General features: G+C 48.1%; 1 protein-coding gene across 2 annotated transcripts in view; it reads right to left on the bottom strand.

Annotated features, from left to right (window-relative positions):
* LOC121292247 (spectrin beta chain, non-erythrocytic 1-like) overlaps positions 1–27235 on the bottom strand; it is a 265589-nt gene that overhangs the window by 25529 nt on the left and 212825 nt on the right. The gene's annotated exons all lie outside the window — the stretch shown is intronic.

Raw genomic sequence — 27235 nt, 5'->3', positions numbered from 1 at the left:
AATTTTAGTTGAACAGTTTCTAATGGGGAACTTGTCGAATGTCTTCTTGAAGTGCATATAAAATACATCCATAGACATTCCCCTGCCTAGTTCTTTAGTTACTTCCTCAAAGAGTACAATTAGGTTTGCTGCACATGATCTACACATTAAAAATCCAGGTTTGTTCTGTGTAATCAGCTCAAATTTCCCTGTCACTTTGCCATTAAGTGTAGGTTTCATTAATTTACCCACAATTATGTTAGAATAATAAGTCTAAAGTTTCCATGTTTCTCTCTCCCTGCTCTCCCCCATTTGCAATTTTCCATCTAAAGGGACAATCTGGAAGATTATGGCTAAAACATCTGAAATTTCCACACCTGCTTTGATAAAATCCCAGGAGTGGAAACCATCTGGCCCTTAGGGATTGGTCAGCCTTTAAGCCGCTATTTTTTCTCATAATGTTTTCTTACTTACATTATCCTTTATAAGTTCCAGTCTTTGATTCGCTGTTAGTTTCTCCAGAATGTCACGTATATTATCCCTTTCCTCTACTGTGAAGACTGACACAAAATTATTCAGTTAAGTCTGCTATTTTACCTACATTTGCTATATTAATTGCATCTGTTCTTAAAGGGCCCACAATACTCTTGACTACTCATTTTAATATAATGGTAAAAACTTGTGTAAATTTTTATATTACTCATAAGTTTCTTTTAATATTCCCCTTTGTGCGTCTTCCTATCTTCCTTGTTTTCCTTTCTTATTCTTTATATCTCTGCCAGTCCCTAGGATTTACTCTATCATTTGCACTTTTTTAATACTCTATGCTCCAGTTTTGCATTCTCTCCAAGAATTTTGTGGTTGTTTCATTTGGTAAGAAGAGCTCTTGCCCTTTATGGGTATATACTGGTCCTGTATAAGCTAACTTTTTATAGAAAGCTTCCCACTGTTCATCTGTAGTCTTACCCAATAACAGTTTTGACCAGCTTGCTGCCATCAGTCTCATCCCGTTGAAGTTAGCCTTATCAAAATCTGGAATCTTAATAATTGTGTTTTCTTTGTCCTTTCCATATTTTATGAATTCAATATATTATGATCACTGTTCCCTGACTGCTCATTTATAAACTAACTACCCCACGACTGACTGCTCTGTAATAGGCTGTTTTCTCATTTTCTCTTTTCTTAAGTGAGTCACTTTAGTGAGGATATGCCACAAACTAGAGCACACTGGACAGAAATCTGTATGACACGTAAGTTTTCTTTGTTTCCATCTTATTCCTTGATTTCAGAGTATCAACTTAACTATCAACACCAGCATAATATTTTCTCCAGCAGCTAGGACTCATACTGAATAACTGGTTACCAACTCACTTGCATTTTTCATTTGTTCATGAGATATGGGCGTTGCTGGCTAGACCAGCATTTATTGCCCATCCCTAATTGCCCTTGTGTGGTGGTGTCTTGCCTTCTTGAACCGCTGCAGTCCATGTGGTGTGAGTACACCCACAGTGCTGTTAGGGAGGGAATTCCAGGGTTTTGACACAGCGACAGTGAAGGAACGGTGATATAGCTCCCAAGTCAGGATGGTGAGTGGATTGGAGGGGAACCTGTGGGTGGTGGAGTTCCCATGCACCTGCTGTCCTTGCCCTTCTAGGTGGTAGAGGTCACACATTTGAAAGGTACTGTCAAAGGAGTTTTGGTAAGTTTCTGCAGTGGAGGGTGTGAAGTTGAAAGTGGTGGATGGGGTGCCAATCAGGTGAGCTGCTTTGTCCTGGGTGGTGTTGAGCTTTTTGAGTATTGCTGTAGCTGCACTCATCCAGGCAAGTGGAGAGTATTCTATCACACTCCTGACTTGTGCCTTGTAGATGGTGTTCAGGCTTTGGGGAGTCAGGAGGCGAGTTACTCACTGCTAGATTCCTAGCCTCGGACATGCTCTTGTAGCCATGGTATTTATATGGCTAATCTAGTTCAGTTTGTGGTCAATGGTAACCCCCACAATGTTAATGGTGGGGGATTCAGCAATGGTAATGCCTTTTAATGTCATGGGGTGATGGTTAGATTCTCTCTAGTTGGAGATGGTCACTGCTTGACACTTGTGTGGCATGAATGTTACTTGCCACTTATCAGTTCAAGCGTGGATATTATCCAGGTCTTGCTGCATTTGGACATGGGCTGCTTCAGTATCTGAGGAGTTGCGAATGGTGCTGATGTGCAATTATCAGCAAACATCCCCACTTCTGACCTTATGATGGAAGTGAAGGTCATTGATGAAGCAGCTGAAGATGGGTGGGTCTAGGACACTAATCTGAGGGACTCCTGCAGTGATGTCAGATGGGAGAAACTGCACAAATTCTTCCCCAAAATAAACACATTGGATGTGAAGCAATTTATATTGAAGACAGTTTTGGAGAGAATTAAAGAGGGTGAAAGTCACATCACTGGATGTGCAGTAGAACAAAGTAATGATTAGGGATAATGATTTGTGGAAATCCATGTCAAATATACTCAATATAAAATGCTGGAACAGAATGAAAACTCGAGTAATTTAATGAAAAAGCATAAGGAGTAATTTAATAACAGTGAATTATTAAAACTAAATTAATAATTAAATAGTTATTTAATTGAAATGGATTAATTAAATTTTAAAAAAACATCAGAGTAATTTGATAAAAGTGAAAGTAATTTGATGAGAAAGGGTTCCAAAGAGTTATATTGAACTCAAAACATTAACACTGTTTCTCTCTCCACAGATGCAGAGCTGCTGAGTTTTTCCAGCACTTTCTGTTTTTATTTCAGATCTCCTGCATCTGCAGTTTTTTACTTTTATATTAACGAGAAAGGTGTCTGGCTCCAGGATTTGGATCAGCATTGCCAAAGGTGCTGCCAAAGTGAAATATTATGATCATGGAGGGATAAAATCATTTTGGGCCAAGTTTTTGCTGTGAGCACTGGACAAACAGTGCATTTTCCCAGCAACTTTCTATGATGGGGCTTTGCAAGACACGTCCAAAAAATGCAGCATCGTCTACAGGGCAACTGAAGCCTGCATGAAAAGGACACGCAATTGTCTGTCTGCTTAGCCAATCAGATGGAAAAATTGGGCCGAATTTTTCTCTTGTCGGGCGGGCGGGCGAGCGTCCCGGCGCCACCGGGCACTCTTGCGATATTTCGCTTGGCTGGCGCACCTGCCGACAATTAAGAGTCCAATTAAGGCCCTTAATCAATTAAGTCAGATTTTTCGCTGCCCATCCAACCGTTCGGTTGGCAGGTGGACAAAGAGGCCAAGCGGCCTTTGGATTTTTCATGAAGCCTCATCCACGGGCCGGACGAGGCTTCCATCATGAATTGACAATAAAATAAAAATGTTTAAACCTCGTTTATAACATGTCCCGGCTCTTGTGACAAGGTTCACATGAGGGGGACACGTTCGCCTCATTTTTTAAAAATCCTTTTTTTCGTCCTGTTCTAAATCTTCAGCTCCCTGAGGCAGCTCCGTGCCTTAACGGAGCTTTCAGTGCGCGCACCCGCGTGTGTGTGCAAACTTTCACGCTCGCCCTCTCCCTGCCCCCACCCTGGCAGCGCTGAGCGTTGCAGCGTGCGGTTCATGCTGGCTGGCCGGTAATTAGGCAGTCAGGGCTCAATCGCAGGCGACAGTCAGGTTTTGCGACTGCTCTTGGGCCGTGCCTGCCTGATGAGGGCAAAATTCAGCCCATCATTTGCGAACAGCACGGCCCCTGAACCAGGAAGCCTCACTTCGAACACTGAATCCAATGTTACGTCAGATGCGGGAGCAAAATAAAGGGGAAAGAACGACTGGATCAAGAGAGACAGAAAAGAAGATAGAAAAGAAATTAAAGCAAAGTTGTTCAATTTTATTTTTGAAAAAAATTCAATTAAAAAAGTAAATTAATTAGACCACACACCGTGGCAGAGAAGTTTGTTGGCAGTAATTAAAACTTACCACTCCACCGAAAAGAGGTGCCACGACTGGAATGGACAAGCCCTAACTTTGTGGGAAATTTTGTCCCTGTCTACAGCACTAGCACTGGGACTTCACGCTATGCGGTTGAAGTCAGACAGCGAGATAGCATTTTAACCGCACATTTCCCGGGCAGCATCTCCTGCATTTTCACATTTAACATTGACGGGTGCCCTCAACGGAAATTGTTGTCCCCACTTGCGCACGGACAGGGATGAAAGCTGTTTGTTGCACCAGTATTTTCCCTGCAAAATTCAGCCCAGTTTATTTTTTTAAACCATAAATCATTCCCTGATGCCTTCAACAGTTGGTGGTCTGGCAGACACTGAGAGAAGTGCAACATTCTTTGTTTTTAAACAGCCTCACTTTCCCATTTCTATCCGTTTATTCTGGTTGACGAGGTAAAAATAGGTGAAACCCAAGTTCAATAATTAATAACTAATAAATGACTAATAAAAACTGGGTGACCTGTTCATATAAAAATGTCAGTAAAGCTAAATGACAATTTGCTGTTTGCAAAAACAAAATATATGTCCTGTGGTGTTTCCAGTGCCAAGTTTCCCTCTCCCTCAATCTCTCCATTTTCAGTGCTCTCTAACGCCTGCTCTCTTTGTTCTCACGCCTACTTTTCTCTGTTCTCTTGCCCAAGCTTTGCATTAGAAATGGTGACAAAACTGTCAGCATTCATCATCATTACTCCTATGAATCTGACCGCAACTTTTGAAGTCCACACATGTGCAGGTAAATGCCGAAACACATAAGTTGCCTTCAGGCTCATGGACGTTTACAGCACAGAAGGAGGCCTTTTGGCCCATCGTGTCCATGCCGGTCAACAAAGATCTGATTACACTAATCCAATTTTCCAGCACTTGGCCCATAGCCTTGGAGGTTATGGCAATGAAAGTGAATATCTAAATACTTCTTAAATGTTACCAGAGTTTCTGATCAACCACCCTTTCAGGCAGTGAGTTCCAGACTCCCACCACCCTCTGGGTGAAAAATTTTCTCCTCAACTCCCCTTTTAGCCTTCTACCTCTTACTTTAAATCTATGCCCCCTGGTTATTGACCCCTCTACTAACGGAAAAAGTGCCTTCCTACCCACCCTATCTATGCCCCCCATAATCTTATACACCTCTCTCAGGTCCCCTCTCAACCTTCGCTGCTCCAAGGAAAACAACCCCAGCTTATCCAATCTTTCCTCATAGCTCAGACACTCCAGCCCTGGCAGCATCCTGGTGAATCTCCTCTGCACCCTCCCCAGTGCAATCACATCCTTCCTATAACGTAGTGGCCAGAACTGCACGCAGTACTCCAATTGTAGCCTAACCAGTGTTTTATACAGTTCCAGCATAACCTCCCTGCTCTTGTATTCCATTTGGTGGAGGTGGGGGGAGGAGCGTGAGCGGGCATGGACCCAATTGGAACCCGCAATCGGGTCCATGCTGCCATTTTACGCAGGTGGGCCAATTAAGGTGCATCCAGCGCATTTCCAGACTCCTGAGGGCAGCGGGAGTGGGCGGGCGTGCACAGAGGCCGGGTCCAATGGCGACCCAGCAGTCTGTTTAAGAGAAAGGCCGGGCAGCCTTTTGTAGCCTGCTCACAATGGCCAGTTCTAGGCTGCAGCAGAGGGGTTCGAGTGAGTAGGCCAGGCTGCAGGGAAGGCCAGAGGAGCAGACCAGCCTGCAGGGTAGGCCTGCGGGGACGGTCAATGTGCCCCTCGTTTTTCTGGTGACTGCCTTGCTGCCCTCCTCGAGGAGGTGGCAGCTCGGTGTGAGGTGTTGGTCCCCCAGGATGGGAGGAGGAGGCTCCCTCCACATGACCAAACGTGCCTGGGTGGAGGTGATGAGCTCCTGCGATGTGATACAGCGCACCTGGATCCAGTGTCACGATTTGTTGCACTCTGGCAGGGTGAGTAACATGTTGGCATTGGGCATTTAACCCAGCAGATAGCCTTACCCTCTGAGGCCCAGCCCCCTCAAGTCTCAGTGTCGTGGCTGCATTGAATCATTGACAGCATTTTTCCTTTGCTGGGTGGGCCAGCAGATAGTGCCCATGCTGAGGTCAGCCTGAGTGGGTCACGAGGAGATGAGTTTCCCCCCGCAGCATCTGTTGATCTGAGTCCCACAAGACTGGTTTGGGGGCAACCTGGAGGAGCTGCAGCTCAGCGCAGACTCAGAGCTCCAGGACATGTCCTAGTCAGGGTGATGAGATGGTGGAAGGGGAGCCTCAAGCTGGCGTGGCAATGAACCATCTGCTGCCCTCGACGCTGCACGTGCTTGCGCCTCCTTGCTATGAGGGGAAATACTGTGTGGTTCCTAATGTGATGTAGGCAGCATGTGTCCAAGAGGGGGAGTGGGGAGCAGGCCTAGCATCTTTGTTTGAGTGGTCGGCAGCAGCAGGGTGAGGAGGCACTGGAACCCTGATAATGTCTCACTCTGGTCGGGGTGTACCGTGTGCGAACAGAGCCCATGTGCAATTTGCCCTAATCAATGCTCTTCTCTCTTTTTCAGGAGGAGAATGCGCAGAACACGGCCAAGCGTGTGAGGACTGGAGGAGGCCAGGCACAGGGCTCCATATTAAGCCTCTTCGAGCAGGAGGCCCTTGAGCTGGAGAGGCACCATGCACCCAGGTCTACTGGTGTCGGTGAAGGTGGGGTGTCACGACCAGGTATTTAAGGCCAATTGTGAGGCCCGCATTGTCCTCCCAACAGCCATAGCACTGATGATAAATTAGTTATTGTTGCAGCATTGCTGGACCATTGGTCATGGAAGGTTGAGCGCATAATGAGCCGGAGGAACAGGGATGAACTTTGTCATTGTCTGCACGCTAACTGATCCACTGTCCTTCCTTTCAGCATCATCGGAGCAGGGCCAGGAGGAGGAGCAGCAAAGGCCCCCCTCTCACTCCAGAGAGGCCTAAAGTCCCACCAGCGTCATACCATCTCTGCCAGGCAGGCACCAGCGCAGATACTAACACCTCGGTGGGAATTAGAACAACAGCTAGTGCCCCGGGGCACAGTGGTGAGGGCACTTCACAGTCACTGGAGGAGCTGGCAGACACAGAGAGTGCCCATGGTGCCAGCAGTCACAGGACTGCAGGGAACCAGGCACATGCTCAGTCGGTGCCTAATAATGTGCCTCTGGAGTCGTTCACGATGCAAGTGCAGGAAATATGGCCGGGTGTGCGGGAGTATTTGGGTGAGATACATGAGGGTCTGCTTGGCTTGGTCTCCGTGGCTGAGGAGTCTACGTGGACAATCGCTGAAGCAATGAACCATGTGTCCAAGCGCCATGTGTCCTCCATGAAGAGAGTGGCAACTCTCGTGGAAAGCCTCCTCCAGGAGACCCATCAGGGCTTCCTAGGGATGCGCTCGGACCAGCAAGTCCTCACATCGGCATTGACCTCAGCTGGTCAGTGCCAGTGTGGGAGATGGTGTGGGCATCAACTTCCCCAGCTCGGTGCCCATCCATCCACGGTGAGCAGGGAGGGCTGAACCAACCTTTCATCGGCACAACAGCTGCCTGGTGTCTCTGCGGGCACCTCTCAAGGCGCTCTGAATGAGGGCAGCAGCTCCTCTGCTCCTTTCCCAGGGATCGTAGCATCTGGTGAGGCTGTGACTACTGGGGAGATGCCAGCTGTGGAACTGGCAGCTCCCTCCCAGGCGGGGCCAGCACAAGCTCCACAGGCCAGAGGACGTCTGCCAAGGTTATCGAGGCCAACAGGACAGCAGAGTCAGCAGGCTGGCTCAGATGCCACTCCCAGCGAGGGGTAGCACCAAGATGTAGCACCCGGAAATGTAAACATAAGGCACCTTAGTTTATCACTGGTGCTTTTGTGTTGGCCCGAGATGAGGTCTTTATGATTTTTTTTGATTGCTAACACTATTGTTTTCTCTTTATGAGAAGTTCTTCTGCTTCACACATTAAATGTAGATGTGTGACAGTGGCTGAGGGTGCCTCGTTTCTTCTGCATGTGTATGTTTGAGAAAAGTGTAATGAGTCCTTTGTTGGACATTCAGCTTTATTTACAGGCCCTTAGTTAGTGCTACTGACCTGGCAGATTTTACACTTAGGTGGCGAGTATCAAGGCGGCAGCCCAGGCTTATCCTGGAGGTCCTTCTGTGTTGTGCTAGCTGAAGGTTTGTTGGATTAAAGCCTCCCAGGCGTCGCTGCCTCCCTGGAGTATGCCCGGGTCAGCATCTACCCCCTCAGCATTTCCCTGTGTGTGCTCATCCTCGGACTCACTGCTGGACTCATCGTGTGCAGCCGCAGCCACTGCGTCGACGCTTTCATCGTCCACTGCGTCCCCCCCGCTTTCAGCGCAAGATTGTGGAGAGTGCAGCATGCAACCACTATCACCGACACACGATCTGGGGGGTACTGGAGTGCGCCCCCTGAGCGGTCCAGGCATCGGAAGAGTATCTTGAGAAGACCGATGGTTCTCTCCACCACAGCCCTTGTGGGGGCGTGGCTCCTATTGTACCGCTGCTCAGCTTCTTTTCTTGGATGGTGGAGAGGCATCATGAGCCACTTTCTGAGGGGATAGCCCTTGTCACCCAGCAGCCATCCGTCCAGCCGGGCTGGAGCACTGAGGAGCCCCGGCACCTGAGAGTGTCTGAGGATGTAGGTGTCGTGGGAGCTGCCTGGGTACCTTGCACAGACTTGTAGAATCAGCATCCTGTGATCACACACTATCTGCACGTTCATGGAGTGGAAGCCCTTCCTGTTGAAGAAGGCACCGGGCTCACCTGCTGGTGCCTTGATGGCCACATGTGTACAGTCTATAGCACCCTGGACACAGGGGAAGTCAGCAATGGCCGCGAAGCCTCTGGCTCACTGTGTCTGGTTTGCCTGGTCCCAGCAGAAGTGGATGAAGGTCAATGCCCGTCAGAACAGAGTGTCTGTAACCTGCCTGACACAAGTGTGGACAGCTGATTGGGGGACACTGCAAAGATCACCCACCGACCCCTGGAAGGAGCCAGAGGCATAGAAGTTGAGGGCAGCTGTGATCTTCAGAGCCACTGGCATGGGGTGTCCACCCACACAGTTGGGGGAGATCTCAGGCCCAATCATCTGACAGATATAGTTGATTGTCTCCTTTGAGAGTCATAACCTCCTTTGGCACTACACCTCAGACATATTGAGGTAGCTGCTTTGCTGCCTGTAAATCCTGGCAGCAGGATAGTGGCATCTTCTGCAGCCCCTTCCATCTTGGACTACCTCTTGGCCCTGCGCCCCTTGTGCCTGCACCTGTCCTCCCAAAGGTGGCTCCTCTAGAGGCTGATTGTGCACTCCTGGCCTCCTCCCCCTTCTGGCCCTCCCTTCCTCCTCAGAGGAGCTGCCTCCAGTGGACAGATCTGCTCCCATTCCCAGGCTAAGGGAAGGCTTCCTGAAACCTACAGGCCCGGAAAAGATTCCTCACTGCAGAGTGCTGACCTGAAGGTTAAGAGTCCAGACAAAGCAGCTGGGATGTGTCCTGAGGTGCTGCAGATCACATAGGCAAGTTTGAAAAACTTTCAATAATAAATACTTCACAGAGCAGATTCACGACCCCACTGAGCCCTCTTATCCTGCCCGCAGAAGAGGTTTATACAAATGTCTCCTACTCACTTGCCCGTTGTGCCATCCACTGACCCAAAGATCGTACGGGTGCTGAAAAGTCGGTGCCTACTGAACACTAAAGGGGCTTAAGTGGCCCGTTAATTAACGGCGGGCGCGCATCAGACTTCATTGTGCGCCCGCCCAGCGAAGTATCGCGATGATGCGTGGTGACACTGGGACGCTCGCCCAACATCAGCGCACGTCATTTTACACGTGGACATGCGGGGCCCACCTCCCCCACACGTCAAATGGAAAATTCTGCCCTATGTCTCGGCTAATAAAGGCAAGTATCACAAATGCCTTCTTAACAGCCTTATCTACATGCCCTGCTACCTTCAGGGATCTGCGGATATGCACACCAAGGTTCCTCTGAGCTTCAGTACTTAACCATTCATAGTGTAATCCCTTGCCTGGTTAGCCCTCCCCAAGTGCATTACCTCACACTTTTCTGGGTTGAATTCTATTTGCCACTTCTCTGCCCACCTGACCAGTCCATCGATATCCCCCTGCAGTTTACACTATCCTCCTCACTATTCACCACCCTACCAATTTTCATGTCATCCTCGAACTTCTTGATCATAGCCCCTATATTTAAGTCCAAATCATTTATCTACACCACAAACAGCAATAGCCCCAGTGCTGAGCCCTGCAGAACCCCACTGGAAACAAGACTTCCAGTCACAGAAACATCCCTCTACCATCACTCTCTGCTTCCTGCCTCTCAGCCAACTTTGGATCCAACGTGCCACTTCACCTTGGATCCCATGGGCTCTTACTTCATGACCAGTCTGCCATGAGGGATGTTATCGAAAGCCTTTCTAAAGTCCATGTAGACCACATCAAATGCACTACCCTCATCAACACTCCTGGTTACCTCCTCAAAAAATTTGATCATATTTGTCAACATGACCTTCCCTTAACAAATCCATGCTGACTATCAGAGATTTTCTCCTTCTCTATAGGGTGTGTTGTCGAAATCCCTACAATCTGCAATAAAAATAAATCAGAAAGCAATGAACTGATGAGAACATGCCCTTTTATCCTATCAGTCTCCCTGCAAAAACCCTTGAAAAAGTTAAACTTCGCTGAACAATGTATAACTGGGTTTTAAATGGCATACTGAGCTAATGCACTGTCTGGAAGTGTGGTGGAGGTCAGATTCAATCGAGGCATTCAAGAGGGTATTAGATGATTATTTGAATAGAAACAATGTGCAGGGTTACAGGGAAAAGGCAGGAGAATGGCATTGAGTATTATGCTCATTCGGAGAACTGGTGCAGGCACGATGGGCTGAATGGCCTCCTTCTGCACCGTAACAATTCTGAGATCCTGTGATAATTACTGCTGAACAGTCTCACTGGCCCTGAAAAAAGTAATTGTATTTTTGCGTCAAGTTTCTCCATTATAATTTCCAAACAAGTTTATGATATTTCAGCTGTCACATTAGTCCCATGTTCATGTCCCAATCATTTATTTTGTTTCTGTAAAATTTAATAAAAAGGTGAAGGATAAACAGCACATTTTACTTCCTGGTTTGCTAACTGTATGAATACTTCAATGTTATTGGCTGCTTATCCTGCCTCATGACATCACGGTTGCTGGACACCTTGGCTTGCTGCCAGATTGGGGATTAACGTTGCGGAAGGAGAAATCCAAGCCATAGAGATTGCGAGACCTTTGTGGGCAGCTTTCTTCAAGGTTAGCGGTGAGTGTCACCATTCCACCGGCGACTGAAATATCTGCGCCCCCTATATTTGATGCTCTATTTTCATGTCAGGCTCAGTATCCACCAACAGTCTGAAGTAAAAATTAATAACTTAATGAAAAAATAAAATTAAGACTAAAATTAATACAAAAAAAATCTTATGAAAGAAACACCTTCACTGCAGTCGTAAACAAAGGAGTGCCTACTTTCACCGCATAGAACAAAGCTGAGCGGCCTTCCCACGATAGACAATGAATTGCTGAGTACGAGGTTCAGACGTGTCAGAATGCATCAGGCGAACGTTTATATTCCAATGCCGCTTAAATGACACAAATCACAACCACATTCCCATTGTGGTGCTGAGAACGTTCAATAATATCCACTTTGCAAATTTTACATTCTGCAAAGAAAGTGTCAAACATGACACACAATACATAAATGTAAATAGCTTTCAATTGAGAACACAAATTTCCACAAGCAGATCAGGATAATGTCTGGGCATTCAAAGGTCTGACTAAGGCATTAATGGAAAGCATCTGCTGAAAACAGGAAGCATTAAGAATGAGAGCATATTTGCAGCCAAATGGCTTACATCCCAAAGAAATAAACAAATGGAAGGGCAGGACAGAATTCGGTACAAAATTGTATGTGAAAGGTAGACATGCCAAACAAAAGACAGGAACACAAAATTCATTATGTGTGTCACATTCTCACTCTCGCATTTATGTTCTTGGGAAGTGATTTATATCCCACTGTAACATGTGCCCCAGCATAACTCATACAGGATAGCTTGCAATTATCTCAATTAAACATCTGGTTCTTCCCCTATCCTGATAATTGCACAGTTTTGAAAGGTTTCTCCAATGCCTTTACTTCGCTCCACCAGGAACCCTATGCCTTATTCTTTGTACTCCCTGGGATCCAATGGCATTCGCTACTTCCTCTCTTCTTGACCTAGACTTGCAGCTATTCCCTGAAAGATTCGGGTACCCTGGCCTATTGCCAACCTGAACCAATAAATCAAACCCTCCAATGTTGAAAAATGAAAAAAAAAATAAAGAGACAGGAATATAAGAAATAAGAGAATAGTGAAATAAGATTTGGCAAAATAAGAAATAGGGGGATATATGGAGAAATTGGTACTTAAAATAAGAACTGTGCCCTATGCTTACAAAAGCCATGCTCTGACTGCAATAGGAAGTTGTACTAAAAAAGCTTATACACCATTGAAATTTATAATTGGATCTTTTCTGAACAAAAGTGGGATACAAAAATATGGCATTGAATTGAAATGTACTTGGTTCTACTTCCCAAAACAATAAAAGGAAATAAAATACTTTACCAAAAGGTCAGTGTTTGGTTTGGACCAATATTTCATGCTGGCAGCAGAAACCTGGATTCCAAACCTAAATGTCAGGAATTTTGGAATCCAGTGATGCTCGTGAAAAGAAAAATAATGGACATGTACACGATAAAAAATGCATCTGTTTATTAATGTGCATCTTTAAAGGTCTTGGTTGAATTTATTTCTTAAACAAATCTGCAGGGAAGAATTTTCTTCAGTATTAATATTGCTGCAAAGAAATGGAACAGGAAAATGCATCAGAAATGCCAAGGGATTATCACTGGGAGGATTATATACCAACAGGAAAAGCATTTCAGCTGGATTTTTAAGGTTTAGTTTTAGTTAACACTGTTCTTTCAGTGTTAACGGTTAGAAACGAGCCCACCAGGCGATAGAGGTGGGTTAGCCAGTGTTAACAATGCTCATGTGGGCTCAACTGCTACAAGGTGTGCAAATTCACAAATGAAGCTGCTAATAATCGGACAGAAAATTGACCAACTGACAGAGACAAGACACAAGGGTGGACTGTGTGGAATACAGAAACATCAGGGCTGGTGCGTTGGGGCCTGATCTCCTAAGGATGGGAAGGAAGTGTTGTGACATAGTAGAAGGAGATTTATTTTGCACAGCAGCTGTGATAAACCTACCCTGGAGTTGCTTGATCCCAAAATTGGGCACAATTGCATTGTCACACTAGTGTTCCTGCAGGCATTTAAGTTACTCTTGAACAATTCATCCCAGACCAGACAAGCTTAAAAGAATCAATCTAGAATTCCATGGTTTATAAAATATACCCATTGCTTTTTTAAAAAATTATTAGTTTAAGGCAAGGCCAGGACTTATTGCCCATCCATAATTGCCTTTGAGAAGGGGGTGGGGAGTCGCTTTCTTGAACCGTTACAATCTGTGTGGTGTAGGTACACCCACAGTGCTATTAAGGGAGTCCCATATTCTTGACCCAGTGACAGTGAAGGAATAGTGACATCATTCCAAGTCAGGATGGTGTCTGGTTTGGAGGGGAACTTGCAGCTGGTGGTATTCCCATGTGTCTGCTGCCCTTTCCTTCTAGATGGCAGAGAGCATAGGTTTGGGAGGTGCTGTTGAAGGAGCCTTGGCGAGTTGCTGCAATGCATCTTGTAGATGGTACACACTGCTGCCACTCTGCACTGATGGTGGAGGCAATTAATGTTTAAGGTGGTGAACAAGATGAAAATCAAACAGGCTGTATTATTCTGAATGATGTCAAGCTTCTTGAGTGTTGTTGGAGCCACACTCGGCAAATGGAGAGTATTCCATCACACCCCTGACTTGTGCCTCATAGATGGTTGACAAGTTTGGGGAGTCAGGAGGCGAGTTACACGTTGCAGCATTCCCAGCCTCTGATCTGCTCATGTAGTCACAGTATTTATATGGCTGGCCCAGTTCAGGCTTTGGTCAATGGAAACCCCCAGAATGTTGACGGTGGGGGATTGAGCAATGATAATGCCATTGAAGGTGAAGGGGAGATGGTTAGATTCTCCCCTGTTGGAGATGGTCATTGCCTGGCACTTGTGTGGTGCGAATGTTACTTGTCATTTGTCAGCCCAACCTGAATGTTGTTCAGGTCTTGCTGCATGCGAGCACTGACTGCTTCAGTATTTGTAGACTCATGAATAGTATTGAACATTGTAATCATCCATGAACCTCCCCACTTCTAACCTTAAGAAGGTCTTTGATAAAACAGCTGGAGATGGTTGGACCTAGGACACTACCCTGAGGAACTGCTACAGCAACGTTCTGGGGTTCAAGTGATTGGCTTCCGAAAACCACAAATATTTTCCTTTGTGCCAGGTATGACTCCAACTAGGGGAGAATTTTCCCTCGATTCCCACTGACTCCAACTTTGTTCGGGCTATTTGATGCCACACTCGGTCAAATGCTGTCAAAAGCAGTCACTCTCAGCTCACCTCTGGAGTTCATGTTTGAACCAAGACTTTAATGAAGTCAGAAAGGGAGTGGCCCTGACCCAATCCAAACTGTGGCTCTGTTGGCAGCTTATTGCTGACTATGTGTCACTTGATAGCACTGTCAATGACACCTTCCATTACTTTGCAGATGATTGAGAGCAGACTGGTGGGGTGGTAATTGGTCAGACTGGACTTATCCTGCTTTTGGTGGACAGGACATATGTCAGCAATTTTGCACATAGTCGGGTGGTTGGCAATGTTGTAGCTGTACTATACAATCGATAACCTCATGGCCCGGCATATCCCCCACTCTACCATTACCATTAAGCCAGGAGAAAAACGCTGGTTCAATGAAGATTGCAAGAGGGCATGCCAGGAGCAGCACTAGGAATACCTAAAAATCAGGTGTCAACCTGTTGAAGCTATAACACCAGGCCACTTGCGTGTCAAACAGCATAAGCAGCAAGTGACAGACCGAGCTAAGCGATCCCACAACTAACGGATCAGACCTAAGTTCTGCAGTCCTGCCACGTGATGGAGAATTAAACAACTTACTGGAGAAAGAGGCTCCACAAAATATCCCCATCCTCAACGATCTGGGAGCCCAGCACATCAGTGCAAAAGGTAACACTGAAGCATTTGCTACAATCTTCAGCCAGAAGTGCTGAGTGGATAATCCATTTCGGCCTCCCCCAGAGGCCCCAGCATCACAGGTGCCAGTCTTGAGCCAATTCGATTCACTCCATTTGGTATCAAGAAACGGCTGAAGGCAAAGGCTATGGACCCTGACAATATTCTGGCAATAGTACTGAATACTTGTACTCCAGAACTTGCCGCGCCCTAGCCAAGCTATTCCAGTAAAGTTATAACACTGGCATCTACCCAGCTATGTGGAAAATTGCCAGGTATGTTCTGTACACAAAAAGTAGGACAAATCCAACCCGGCCAATTACCTTCCCATCAGTCTACTCTTGATCATCAGTAAAGTAATGGAAGGAGTCATCAAAAGTGCTATTAAGGGACACTTGCTTGGCAATAACCTGCTCACAGATGCCCAGTTTGGGTTCTGCCAGGGCGATTCAGCTCCTGACCTCATTACAGCCTTGGTTCAAATACAGACAAAAGAGCTGAACCTTGAGGTGAGGGGAGAGTGACTGCACTTGACATCAAGGCCGCATTTGACCAAGTGTGGCATTAAGGAGCCCTAGCAAGACTGGAGTCACTGGGAATCAGGGGGAAAACTCTCCACTGGTTGGAGTCATATCTAGCACAAAGGAAGATGATTGTGTACGCTGGAGATCAGTCATCTCAGCTCTAGGACATCACTGCAGGAGATCCTCTGGGTACTGTCCTAGGCCCAAACATCTTCAGCTGCTTCATCAATGACCTTCCTTCCATCATAAGGTTAGAAGTGAGGATGTTCACTGATGATTGCACAATGTTCAACACAATTCGTGGCTCCTCAGATACTGAAGCAGTCCATGTCCAAATGCAGCAAGATCTGGACAATATCCAGCATTGGGGTGACAAGTGGCAAATAACATTCGCGCCACACAAGTGCCAGGCAATGACCATCTCCAACAAGAGAGAATCCAACCATCGCCCCTTGGTGTTCAATGGCATTACGATCACTAAATCCCCCACTATCAACATTCTGGGGTTACCATCCTGACTTGTAAATATATCGCCGTTCCTTCACTGTTGCTCGGACAAAATCCTGGAACTCCCAGCACTGTGGGTGTACCTACACCACATGGACTGCAGGGGTTCAAGGAGGCAGCTCACCACCACCTTCTCAAGGGCACATAGGAGTGGGCAATAAATACTGGCCCAACCAGTGAAGTCCACGTCCTGTGAATGAATAATAAACTACAACAACATGGTTAGTTTTGGAGCACAAGTTTTCAGTACTACAGCCAGGATATTGTCAGGGGCTAAAGCCTTGGCTGTATCCAGTGCTTTCATCCATTTCTTGATATCGTGTGGAGTGAATCTAATTGGCTGAAGATTGGCAGCTGTGATGCTGGGGACCTCAGCAGGAGGCCGAGATGGATCATCCATTTGGCATTTCTGGCTGAAGATTGTCGCAAATGCTTCAGCCCTTCCTTCCGCAAGGATATGCTGAGGACAGGGAGAATTGTGGAGTCTCCTCCTCCGGTTAGCTGCTTGACTGTCCGCCAGCATTCAGGACTGGGTGTGGCAGGAATGCAGAACTTTGATCTGGTCGGTTGTTCGTGTGATCGCTTTGCTCTGCTGTTTGGCATGGAGGTAGTCCTGTGTTGTAGCTTCACCAGATTGGCTGGTATTCTTCCTGGAATGCTCTCCTCACTGAACCAGGGTTGGCCTCCTGGCTTGATGGTAATGGTTGAGTCAGGGATAGGTTGAGCCATGAGGTTACAGATCATGAGCACGATTTTCCGCTTGGCGTGTGAGCGCTCACTTGACACGCCCAAGCGTGAAATAGCGCATGATGACTTCGGGCGAGCGTCCCCAACATCATCGCGCAATAGTTCGGTTGGCGGACGCGCACAAGAGGCGGCAGTGTGCCTGCCGACAATTAAGAGGCCTACTAAGGCCCTTAATAAATTAATTAAACTGTATTTTTCATTGCCTATCCAATGTTACAGTTGGCAGGTAGGCGAATTGGCCAGGCGGCCTTTGGATTTTTGATGAAGCCTCACCCACGGGTGGAATGAGGTTTCCGCAATTAAATTTTTTTTAAATAAAAAATTTTGGGCAGGATTTTTCAAATCTCCATGTTACGGTGAGCGAGTCCACTGCGTGGAAATTTTTACCGAGGTTTTAAAAACTCTATTCGTGGGTTTAAAATACTTCAGCTCCCTGAGGCAGCTCTCTCCCTTCGGGGAGCTTTCCTTGTGTGCTACCCGTTGCCTTCAGCGCTTGTCCTCCACCCAGCCCCACCCCGGCAGTGCTGAGCCTTTCAGTGTGAAATCGTGGTCCGGGGCCAATCGCGGGCAGTTTCCCAGCCGTTCCCAGGCCCGGCTGCCGCCCCCGGCCAACAACCCGAAAATCCTGCCCTGTGGTTGAGAACAATTCTACTGCTGCTGATTGCTCACAGCGCCTCATGGATGCCCAGTTTTGAGCTGCTGGATCTGTTCTGAAGCTATCCCATTTAGCTGGGTGGCAGTGCCCACACAAGCCGGCGGAGGATAACCTCATTGTGAAAATGGGGACTTTGTCTCCACAAAGACTGTGAGGCAGTCACTCCTACCAAAACTGTCTTAGACAGATGCATCTTTGGCAGGCAGATTTTTGAGGGAAAGGTCAAGTAAGCTTTTCCCTTGCATTGTTTCTCTCACCACTTGCCACAAGACCAGTCTTGCAGATATGTCCTTCATAATGCAGCCAGTTCGATCAGTAGTGGTGCTACTGAGCCACTCTTAGTGTTGGACATTGAAGTTCCCCACCCAGAGCCTAAGTGCTTCTTCCAAGTGCTGATTCATCAGTAGGTGGTAATCAGCAGGAGGTTTCCTGGCCCATGTTTGAGCTGATGCCATGAAATGTGATGGGGTTTGGAGCTAATATTGAAGACTCCAAGGGTCACTCCCTCCTGACTGTATACCACTGTACCACCGCCTCTGGTGGGTTTGTCCTGCAAGTGGTGGAAGAGTCTGAGGCATTGTCCGTAAGGTATGATTCAGTGAGTATGACTATGTCAGTTTGTTGCTTGACTAGTCTCTGGCATTGTTCTCCCAATTTTGACACAGGTCCCCCAGATGTTAGTGAGGAAGTCTTTGCAGGGCACCCCTCTGTCATTTCTGCTGCCTGGGTCGATGCTGAGTTATTCATTTGCAACTTTTCTGTACTGGCTTGGGCAACTGAGTGGTTTGTTAGACCATTTCAGAGGCTAGTTAAAAGTCAACCACATTACTGTAGGTTTGGATTCACATGCAGGTCAGACCAGGTAGGGTTGGCAGATTTCCTTCCCTAAAGACATTAATGAACTGATTGGGTTTACACAACAATTCAGTAGTTTTACCATTAACTACCATCTAGTTTTAAAAAAAAATTCCAGATGCATTAATTAATCGAATTTAAATTCCAACAGATACCGTAGTTGGATTTTGAACTCAAGTCATTGCAGAATTAGTCCGAGTCTCTGGATTACTCACCTAGTAGCATTACCACTATGCTACCAATGAATATTTATCAATCTAATACATCTTCGTATAGCCACAAAACACAATATTCTTTGAAAGGTAAACTTGAACATATAACTGTCTGTAATAAAATACTACACATACTATTACTGTAATAATAATAACATTCAAGTACCTTTACCTTAAGAAATATGAGAAAATGAATGATTTTGCCTGCAGGAATCCATTCCAGTACGGTACAGTACAGCCATGCATTTCTTTACATTTTTAATTCATTTTCCTTAGATCCATTTCTATCACCCCATTCCATGGACTATTTTCCAGCTGAGACATGTCCAGGCAGGTGAATAATATGCTTTGGAGACTCTGTCAGTGCCACACTTGAGGTAGATGTTGGGAGCTCAGTGTCTGTGGTCCCTGAAGACTCAGTTTCTGTTTCTTTCCCTCCCCTTGGGAAACACATGGGGTTTTGCTTTTAATACCCTCAAGAAGAGGCTGTAAACAATATCAGGGTCAGGCAGCCCGATCCCATCGCTGCCCCCTTTATACTTTAAGTGTAAAATCCAGGATATGAATAAGAATGTTTCAAAAGGCCGTGGGGGCCTAATCTAAAAGTAACGGTCTGATGCTATCAATAGAAAGCAAGCTGGAAGTCTGAGATACCTGGTAGCTGGACTGAGGTGGGAGCTGCTGGCTCTCCAACCTGGGTGGCACTTTTGGAAACCCTGGAGGGCCAGATGTAGCAGGCAGGCTCCTTCTAGATCCCTGAAGGAAACCTTCCCCCCACCACGATCTTCAGCCTCCCGCCCCCAGCCCCAACTCCAGCCCCCACCCCCAGCCTGAACTCCAGCTTCCCGCCCCCTGCCCCCAGCCCCAACTCCAGCCTCCACCCCCAACTCCAGCCCCCACCCCCAGCCTGAACTCCAGCTTCCCACCCCCAGCCCCAACTCCAGCCCCCAGCCCCAACTCCAGCCTCCCACCCCCAGCCCCAACTCCAGCCTCCCACCCCCAGCCCCCAACTCCAGCCCCCCGCCCCCAGCCCCATCTCCAGCCTCCCACCCCCCAGCCCCAACTCCAGCTTCCCACCCCCAGCCCCAACTCCAGCTTCCCACCCCCAGCCCCAACTCCAGCCTCCCACCCCCAGCTCCAGCCTCCCAGCCCCAGCCCCAACTCCAGCCTCCCACCCCCAGCCCCATCTCCAGCCTCCCCCCCCCGCCTGAACTCCAGCTTCCCCCCCCCAGCCCCAACTCCAGCCCCCAGCCCCAACTCCAGCCCCCAGCCCCAACTCCAGCCTCCCACCCCCAGCCCCATCTCCAGCCTCCCCCCCCCGCCTGAACTCCAGCCTCCCACCCCAGCCCCAACTCCAGCCTCCCACACCCCCCAGCCCCCATCTCCAGCCTCCCGCCCCAGCCCCAACTCCAGCCTCCCACCCCAGCCCCAACTCCAGCCTCCCACACCCCCCAGCCCCCATCTCCAGCCTCCCACACCCCCCAGCCCCAACTCCAGCCTCCCACCCCAGCCCCAACTCCAGCCTCCCACACCCCCCAGCCCCCATCTCCAGCCTCCCACCCCCAGCCCCAACTCCAGCCCCCACCCCCAGCTCCAGCCTCCCACCTCCAGCTACAACTCCAGCCTCCCACCTCCAGCTCCAGCCTCCCACCAACCCCCCAGCCCCAACTCCAGCCTCCCACCACCCCCCCCAGCCCCAGCTCCAGCCTCCCACCCCCAGGCGCAACTCCAGCCCCCCGCCCAAATTCCAGCCCCCCACCCCCAGCCCCAACTCCAGACTCCCGCCCCCAGCCCCAACTCCAGCCTCCCACCACCCCCCCAGTCCCAACTCCAGCCTCCCACCACCCCCCCAGCCCCAACTCCAGCCTCCCACCCCCCAGCCCCCATCTCCAGCCTCCCGCCCCCATCCCCAACTCCAGCCCCCAGCCCCAACTCCAGCCTCCCAGCCCCCCCAGCCCCAACCTCCCACCACCACCCCCCCCGCCCCAACTCCAGCCTCCCAGCCCCCCCAGCCCCAACCTCCCACCACCACCCCCCCAGCCCCAACTCCAGCCTCCCACCCCCCAGCCCCCATCTCCAGCCTCCCGCCCCCATCCCCAACTCCAGCCCCCAGCCCCAACTCCAGCCTCCCAGCCCCCCCAGCCCCAACCTCCCACCACCACCCCCCCCGCCCCAACTCCAGCCTCCCACCCCCAGCTCCAGCCTCCCACCACCCCCTCAGCCCCCATCTCCAGCCTCCCGCCCCCAGCCCGAACTCCAGGCTCCTGCCCCCAGCCCGAACTCCAGGCTCTCACCCCCAGCCCCCATCTCCAACACCCCTGAGTCGGGAGCTCCTCCCTGTCTGCCAGCTGGGCTAAGTTGGCTGGATGAGAAGTGGACCTATAAGATGAAAATGAGGTCTAGCCATTAAGATTGGCAGGACCTGTGCTCCTCTGGCCTTTCCTGGCTCTTCAGCCAAGTTCAGCCTCAACTGCACTCTCCTCACCTGTGCAATCAGGGCCCTACATCTTCTTCACTCTGCTGCCTTGCCTGAAATCAGGTAAGTTCAGCGTGGAGACTGTGAATGTGTATCATAGTGTATCAGAGCACTGAGGTACCCTTGAATGCTTGTGTTGTAATGCAATGTGCACTTGAGGAGATGCCTCATTAATCCCAACATTTTCATGGTCTAAGTTCAGTTGCTTTGACTAAATAACCCATAGTCTGTTTGAAGCCGTGTTTCCAGATCATGAACAGATTCTCTTCATTGCGGCAAAATGTCTCTCTTCTTCTGGGGTGGGAGAAGAGGGTAGTAGAATATTCCTGTCTACATTTCCTCTATTCACACTTGAGAAGGGATATGTCAAGGAAAGTTTGCAAAAAAAGAGAAATACAGGCAAAATGTATAATAAAAAAGTAACTATAACATTTACAATTTATCAATTTTGCATTTGCAATATTCTCCTCTTGACCTCTTCACTGGATTTTTTTTTCTTATTGTTCCACTTCTTCATTTTTACTTTCACTGCTTTTATCTTTTTTTCTTCTGTTGGGTTGCATTCTTTCTCTCACCTTTTACTGTTTGTTCCTCCCTTTTCTTTCCTTGCTTGTTCTCTACATTTCCCCATTTCTCCTCAGGCAGGTCACAGAATCATTGCAACACAGAAAGAGAACACTTCATCCCTCGTACGAATGCTGCCTACTTAAATCCAATTTTCCTGGATCCTTTCCACAGTTTTCTTCAAGTGTTTAATTCCTTTTTTTTTTAAATGTCTTTGCTGACTGCAGTTCAATAACTATTTATGATGATATAAGAATATGGAACATCAGAGCCTGCATTTGAATGCACACCCATCCTTAATGGCACACGCTTTATATTATTGCTCAGCATACAGTATACTTTCCGCAGGGCCATTTGGCAAATAAAGAAATAAACTTGCATTTACTAAGTGACTTTCCTTGAACTAATGATGTTCCAATGCCCTTAACAACCAAATAATAAAAGTAAAATACTGTGGATGCTGGAGATCTAAAATAAAAACAAAGTGTTGGAAAAGCCCAGCTGGCATGGCAGCACCTGGGGAGAGAGCAACAGAGTTAACGTTTCAACTCTTCTTTGGAACTCCGTTCACTACAGACGCTGCCAGACCAGCTGATTATTTTCAGCATCTTCTGTCTTTATTTCAGATTTCCTACGTCCCCCGTGTTTTGCTTTTGTACATTTTATTGCTTTCCATTTACTTCGTCCATATGAAATAAACAGTAAAACTTGGAAATGACTGGTACTGGTCTGAACTGGAGTTCCATTTTAAGTTATCCAAGACCAGTTCGGACCAATGCCAATCATTTCCCAAGTTTTTACCGGTTTCTCCTTCTGGAAGAGGAATCCCTCTTCAAATATTGACTCCAAATTCCATGCAAGGGAAAAGAATAAATTGCAATCCACATCCAGTTTGACAGATTTTCTGGGCATACAAAGTCCAACATCAGGCGCACACAAGCAAATACAACCTCGTTCGGATAAATAAGGCAGCTCCATTAAGTCACTGCGGACATGATTTGAGTTCAGGCTGCTGTATCAGGTATCAGCATCAACAAAGGGTACTGCTGTGGATGGAGTACCTTTCAAGAGGGGTCCTTACAATTCCTTGGAGTTTCTTCAACAGAAACAACTCCATAAATATTCCATGTGCATGTGCCAGGGTAATTTTTACTCCTTGTCCCTCTGAATTACTTCACCCATCCGACAACTCCAACTGAATAGAAGTTTGCCTGAACAAGTAATTCTCAAATGAGGGGAAAAAAAATGCTTATCCAATTTCTCAAGCAATTTTCTTTTTTTTTTCCATCCACAGTGAAGTGTCTGTTGTTCAGCGTCACATCCTGTGTAAGCAGCTGCAAAGCCTCAACTATCCTTGATCCTGGCTTTAACATCTTAAAAGATTACTACTTACAAAGTGATGACCATGCACAAGAAAATTTACAACGCTCCACGCCAAATCAAACTGAAGTACTTCAGAGAAGTCTTACTAGTTTTGTACTGATTGGCGGAAGGAGTAGGACATTTGAAACTTGCTCTATTACAGGTAGGCATGTAGATTCTTCCCTATCAGAGCATGCAGAGGATTTGCATCAATATTTTTATTTAAGTAACGAAACTTGCTGCCCTCTTTTCTTCCCCCCCTCTGTGAATCGAATATTCCATGTTGACTGAAAGATTTATTTTACCTGATACATAAATTCAGAGGATTTTTTTTTACCCATTTGATTCGTACTACTGTATAATTACGAAAATATGAATGCCAATAACTGCTGGCCTAGCCAGCGATGCCCACATCTCATGGAAGAATAAAAGAAAATGAGCATTATCATTCACTTTTCAGCTCTTATAACTGTTAAAAATAACTGCTCTACAGGTTAAGCTGTGTTTACAGGTAGATGGGGTATGTGCTGAATGGTGCCTCTTCTCTGAACAGCACCTCATCAAAATTAATACCATTTAAGTGCAGCAGAGGAAAGACATTTCGCAATGAGTTTTGAACCACGGTTCTGAATTTTAAAATCAGAATGCTGTATTTGTGATGAATTTGCTTCTTACAAAAGACAAGAAGTTCTAACATATTAAACGGATACCTGAGCTTAAAATAAGAACAAGGCCGTATACGAGTGAAACCAGGAAGCACTTCACTCTCAAAGGGTGGCGGAAATTTGGAACACTCCGCCCCCAAAAAAGCTGTGGATGTTGGGTCAATCGGAACATTCAAAACTGGGATTGCTAGCTAAGGAGTATTAAGGAGCACAGAGCAAAAGTGGGGAAACCAAGTCGAGGTACAGATCAGCTATGATCTAACTGAATGGCAGTGGAGCAAGCATCAGGCACCCCAGGCTCAGACTTTCGTCCCCGGAGTCCAGGTCGTAGGGGTTGTGAGGGTTCTGGCTTGGCGAACCTAACCTTTAAAACTGCCCACCCGCAGGTCGGATTATTGTTCGGGGGTAGGGGTGGGGGTGAAGGCTGAAATAGGAGTCAAGGCAGGTGACCCTGGAATGCACGCGGTTGCTGCCAGGTGTGGAGGCGGGCTAGGTGTGGAGGCGGGCTAGGTGTGGAGGTCGGCTAGGTGTGGAGGTCGGCTAGGTGTGGAGGCGGGCTAGGTGTGGAGGCGGGCTAGGTGTGGAGGTGGGCTAGGTGTGGAGGTGGGCTAGGTGTGGAGGTGGGCTAGGTGTGGAGGCGGGCTAGGTGTGGAGGCGGGCTAGGTGTGGAGGCGGGCTAGGTGTGGAGGCGGGCTAGGTGTGGAGGTGGGCTAGGTGTGGAGGCGGGCTAAGTGTGGAGGCGGGCTAGGTGTGGAGGCGGGCTAGGTGTGGAGGTCGGCTAGGTGTGGAGGTCGGCTAGGTGTGGAGGTCGGCTAGGTGTGGACGTCGGCTAGGTGTGGAGGTTGGCTAGGTGTGGAGGCGGGCTAGGTGTGGAGGCGGGCTAGGTGTGGAGGCGGCTAGGTGTGGAGGCGGCTAGGTGTGGAGGCGGCTAGGTGTGGAGGCGGGCTAGGTGTGGAGGTGGGCTAGGTGTGGAGGCGGCTAAGTGTGGAGGCGGGCTAGGTGTGGAGGCGGCTAAGTGTGGAGGCGGGCTAGGTGTGGAGGCGGGCTAGCTGTGGAGGCGGGCTAGGTGTGGAGGTGGGCTAGGTGTGGAGGTGGGCTAGGTGTGGAGGTGGGCTAGGTGTGGAGGCGGCTAGGTGTGGAGGCGGGCTAGGTGTGGAGGTCGGCTAGGTGTGGAGGCGGGCTAGGTGTGGAGGTGGGCTAGGTGTGGAGGCGGGCTAGGTGTGGAGGCGGGCTAGGTGTGGAGGCGGGCTAGGTGTGGAGGCGGGCTAGGTGTGGAGGTGGGCTAGGTGTGGAGGCGGGCTAGGTGTGGAGGCGGGCTAGGTGTGGAGGCGGGCTAGGTGCAAGGCCTACACTCCAGCACTGTGTTCAAATACACACACACAAAAAAAACACATCCTCCAGCTCTCACCCCACTTCACCTCCACACACACTCCCTATGCCCCATCCATACCAACCTCTGCCAATCACTGCTCCCATCCACCCCATTGCCCTTCACACTCCCTGTGCCAACCCATGACCCTCACCCACCTCTATGCCAAACCATGCCCAACCCCATAGCCCCTCACACCCCTATACCCCATGCCCCTTTACCCACCCCATGCCCCAAACCCCAATGCCAACTTAGTTACCCTCTGCCCACCCCCATTGCCACCATATATACCCTATGCCAACTCATGCCAAGCCATGTCCCCCACCCACTACCCTTTACCCTTAATGCCTGTATGCTAACTCACCTAGTATCCTTGACAGTTCCTTGACAGCGTTGACACTTCCTGGACAGGTTTGACAGCAGGACAGCTGTTACAGTTCCTTGACAGCTGGACAGCTCTGTTACAGTGCCTTGACAGCTGGACAGTTCTTTAACAGTTCTCGATAGCTAGATGGTTCCTTGACAATTGGACAACTCTTTATCAATTCTTTGACAGTCTCTTGACAGGTGGACAGTTCTTTGACAGTTCCAATGAGTTTGTGCGTAAGAAATGCATAATAACGGTCATTTTTAATAATCCCAAATGGTGCCTTACCTCTCCCAAAAGTGTCCCGGGACCCCATCCAAAAGGGTGCCATGGCTTTCCAAACAAATCCAAGTCCGATATTCCTCTTACCTGTTCTAACCAGCACGCTCTGGGACTCTCACTCCTGGCCTACCAAAATCCCATTTTTGTTTTGGCAACTGGTGATTTAAATGGCCAGCTGCCTCCTCGACTTGTGCATGTGCAAACCCCGGCCCGGCCCAGCTCCCGCCCTGCCCCCACAAAGATGTGAAACGCCAGGTTTGGGGGTGTTGGGGGGGGACTTTGAAACTTCAGCCATTTCTGGGACTTTCCCCATGACGGAGAGCTTCTCCATTGTGGCAAAAGTCCAGCTTGAATGTCCTAGTTCTGTTCTTGGCTTCCTGATTGTCTGGTCTGGCTTCATGAACCATAGATATGCTGCGGCTCAAAGGAAATTTGGCGATCATAAACTACTCACCTTCCATGAACAATTGTTCCAAAAAGGATGTTAAATACATAACATCTGAAAGCTCGTCTCAAAATTGATAAGGGAGTTAGGCAGTCTGTTTGAAAGTTGACATTGTCGGCTGCAGTGTGGGTAACTGGGTCTCTGTAACACATGATGGTGGGCATTTTTGTTGCCTTTTTTGCTTCATGTTCAGTTGGAATCATCTGTCCCCAGCATTAGCTTGGAACGTTTGACTGCCTCAGGTGGTCTGTTGGCTGCACAACAGAAAAACTCTGGGCAGTCCACTTCTTCACCCCACTACCTCTGCGGGCTTGCTCAGTAATTTGAAATCTATGCGCAAGGTTTACACATTCTCAATCATGCTGAAGGGTCAAAATTAATTCGGCCAACTGGAGTGTTGTGCTCACCATGCGTATAAGTGCATATCTCACGTTGCCTGTTCCGGGAGTAATTCATTATGCGCCAATTGAACAGACTCTGTGTAAGGCAGTTTTCCCTAATGTTCTACTTACTTTGGATCCCACAACTGGTTACTCAGTGAAAAAATGTAAACATTATGGGTTGAAACCAAATGTTTCCAATATTTAGCAGGAGCACAATTGCTATCTTTGAGTACCAGTAACAAAGTCAATGTGTGCTGGCGATTGTTTTGATAATTGGCTTTTATTCAGTAACTTTCTAAAACTGTAGTACATTGTATATCTAAAGCGACACGCGAAGTATAATGTCAACTATGGCTTTACCCAAAACCCATATAAAATAGTAAGTAGGTGCAAATAAATACTGCTATTTCAGCCATTGAGTCGGGATCTATGTTCCCTGTGCCAGCTTTCTATAAGGCCCGCAGCCCGCAATGGCCAACAGTGACATTACAGAGCACATTGAGCAGCACACGATTCCAGACTTCAGTCTGCAAATCTCATGTTGACGCTTGCACAAATGACATTCAGAGCACAGATTGCATTCGCTTGATTGGCAGAGTTTTAATAACTTACTTCCAGTCATTTACCTCAGCTTTCT

The sequence above is a fragment of the Carcharodon carcharias genome, chromosome 20 (assembly GCF_017639515.1).
Source record: "Carcharodon carcharias isolate sCarCar2 chromosome 20, sCarCar2.pri, whole genome shotgun sequence".
NCBI lineage: Eukaryota > Metazoa > Chordata > Chondrichthyes > Lamniformes > Lamnidae > Carcharodon > Carcharodon carcharias.
The sequence above is the reverse complement of the archived record's forward strand: the minus strand, read 5'-3'. Positions and strand labels throughout refer to the sequence as shown.